Below are 3,842 nucleotides of genomic sequence, written 5' to 3' on the forward strand. Positions count from 1 at the left end.
CTTGATTTATCTATTATCAAAAAAGGAAAATAAAAAAGAAAACACATATTAGGCAACCTTAATTTGTTTACCTTTTCAAAAAGAGCTTCAAGAAGCATCTCTATGCATAAAGTTTGTACATAAGCTCATGCATATAGTGTATACATAAAATGTTTGTAACATTAACAAGAAGAAGAAGAAGAAGAAGAAAAAGATGAGAATGAAAAATAAAAGAGGAAGAAGATACTAAGATTTTCTTGGGATATAAAGAAGAACCTTACCTTGCTTAAATAGAGAGCTAGAGAGAACCCTCTTGAGATCTCAATGTAGCAAATTTGGGAAAAAAAATGTTTTACATTTATAGCTGCTTGTTGACCACATCAATGTGCATAAACTAGTGGCTAACAAAATGGCCCCCATGCATCCCCATCCAAGCAGGAAATAGGGGCATAAAAAGAATGTGGTGCTAAAATTAAGAATAAAAACTAATATATGTATGGATACATTTATTTGTAAACTTTTTCATCTAGAATAACTATCAAGAACTCTTTGATTTCTACATAAAGGAAATTCACACAAATATATTTGTCGTATAATTTTAAACAAAACATAACTTGGATAGATATTGCATCAAATTTGAGACTTGAATTTAAATCCGAGAAATGATCATCACCTCCATTCTATCTTGAAAAATACTTCACCATAGAAGGAACCTCAATGCTCTAGAGGCTATGTAGCAATCTTCCTCTCAACCTATTTTCTTGGTTATGAGTGGAGGCCTTTTTGGGCAATAAAGATACTCCTTTACATCCTAACATGTTCAAAAAACCTTTCTCACCCTTGGGTTACTTAGGCCTCACAAACATTGCTTATCAGAGGCTTATGTTTTATGAACTTCTTTGGTGTCTAAAGATTACCTTCAAACACAAAAAGCAAGAGTTAATGAGAAATATACATGTCATTGAAGTCTAACATCAATGCTCCTACGTGTCTTAATTTATAGTAGACATGTGGAAACACATGGTTAATTATAAACTGTTTATAGAAAACTTTAAAATCAAAAACTCTAGATATGTGCATGTTTTGTACAATCTTCTTGTGGAAACACACCTGTCTAAAATATAAACATGCAATATGATTAGATGTTTTGATGCATCTAGATAATAACAAAAACCAATCCATTAAGAGAAATTAGTCAAATTCAAGGGTTTTTTTATGGTTTTAAGAAAGTTTTTGAAAGATTAAGCTACTCCTAATACTTGCTAACATTCTAATCTAGATAATTTCAACAGCAGAAAACACACAATTAAACTAGAATTAATGATCTTAGATCTATGTTTAAACTAAAGAGAGATAACATTCACTAAAAATTGCGTTCTATTGCATTTCTTGATGCAATGGATGAAAACTAAGCCTATACAACTATGTGCAAATCCTAAGAACATGAAAAACCACAAAAATAATAAATTAATATAAAAATTAAGCAAAAAACATTCTTTTCAAAAACAAAAAGAGAGCTATTCTACACCAAATCTCACACAAATCACCATCAAATCCACATCTTTTTCATGGGAAACCACTAATCAAGATAATGGGCAACGGATTATGCATATATTAGACAAAATGATGGAAAAAGCAAAGGGATGGCTCCCCAGCAGCGGCACGAAAAATGTTATGGCTCACCAAAAAGAGATTACCTGGTGAACCGCAAACTATCGTGAAGATCTTTCTAATGGCGAGCTTGCAACCCTTGAGGTCTCCAAGCTCCACACCTCCTTGAGATGCACCACTGCGTCTCCTGCGAGCGTTGTCACACCGCCGCGTTGCACTATAGGTCCTCGTCCCTCCTCTAACTTCACTTCACTCACACACACTCACTAGCATGCATTAGGGAGAGATTTGCAAGAGCAAGACTCAATTGCACAATGGGAGAGTATGTTGTATAATGAGAGAAATTCATTTATATACATAGCCATAAGTGTTCATACTCACTTAAACTATGGCCGTATGGGCACTTTAGGCTCATAAGAGGCCTAATGCTATTACAATGACTACTCTCATAATATATCCATGAGGTACATCACTTAGGACTTCATCCTAACTTGCTTCCACATGCTCTTGAAGTGGGAATTGCCATAAATACTCTGTCACACCATTACGGGCGCTCGCCCAAGTTATAGCTTTAGACACTATTGCTTTATATCTTGAATGTATGACCCTTTGGTGTATCTACCATGACTCCTTGATGCAAGATAATGGCAGTAGATCTTGTTAATCCTAGAACTGGATTAATAATAATACATTAGAAAGCAAATTGACCAGCCATCCACATACACACACATGATTCGAATTTTGAATTTGAACGCGTGGGGGGGAGGTGATGAGTGCCTTGGGGAGAGAGAGCATTATAAGCACCTCTTTTCAATCACAAGGCCTTTTGTCAATTTGAATTTTGAATTTGAAGAAGTGGAAAAAGAGAATGCATTCAAACCCTTGTCTGATTAGATTAGATGCCTACATTTGGGCTAGAGGAAACTTTTGTATTTATTTCACTTATATATATATATATATATATATAAACCACACACAATATATATGCACAAACTATACATACACAAACACACACACACATATATATATATATATATAAAAGACATGTGCTCACACACACACACACATACACACACACATGTATACACATACACACACTTTTTAGTTAGAATTAGATAATATTTTCCACACACGCACGTGCATACACACACACACACACACACACACAAACACACATGCAACCCCAGGGTCAGGGGGACAAGAGGGACACACAAACACAAATACACACATGCACACACATTACCCTAGGGGGAAGAAAGAGGAGTTTTGTGGTTAGGGAGGGTGGATCTAGGAGGGAGGGAAGCACAAGGCTGGGAAGGGATTGGGGGAGGGGGAGGGGGGGTACACACAATATATGCATACATACATACATACATATATAATATATACATGTATATGTGTGTGTGTATATATATATATATATGTGTATTTGTGTGTGTGTATGTGTGTGCATACATACATATACATGTATACATTTAGACATACATATGTATATATGTGTGTGTGCATGCGTGCGTGTGTGTGTATGTATATACGTGTGTGTATATATATGCGTGTGTGTATATGTGTGTCTGTGTGTGTATGTATATACGTGTGTGTATATATATGCGTATGTATGCATATATATATGTATGTATGTATGTATGTATGTATATGCAACTTGGAATATATAATTTCATGTCACAAATTTACAGCTTTAGAGGGGGTCGAAGATAGATAGATAGATAGATAGATCAAGAGAGAGAGAGCACCACAATATACATAAGCATACAAATACACACTAATCTATACACACACACACACACATATACACACATACATTCCCTATATAATATTTATAAACCCTTTCTCTCTCCCTCACATACACACACACACACACACAAATATTTATATACCCGCTCTCTTGCTCTCTCTCTCTCTCTCTCTCTCTCACACACACACACACACAAATACACATAAATGTATACCCTACTCAAAAGCATGCACATGTATAAACACACGCATATATAGATGCATTTGATACAAAGATTTATATGTGCGTGCATGTATGTGTGAACGTGGCATGATGTGTCAAAGATGTACTGTTGCACATGCATGTGTGGGGGGGGGGGTGGGTGTGTGTGTGAGGTGGATCATATTTATGAACTTTAGATATATATATCTATTATGTGTGTGTGTATGTATTTATATATGTATAAAAATACACACGCACACTTGCAATCATGCATGCACACATATTCACACGTACATGC

This window comes from Cibotium barometz, chromosome 51, assembly GCF_041138505.1.
Source record: "Cibotium barometz isolate CiBa-2024 chromosome 51, ASM4113850v1, whole genome shotgun sequence".
Classification (NCBI taxonomy): Eukaryota; Viridiplantae; Streptophyta; class Polypodiopsida; order Cyatheales; family Cibotiaceae; genus Cibotium; species Cibotium barometz.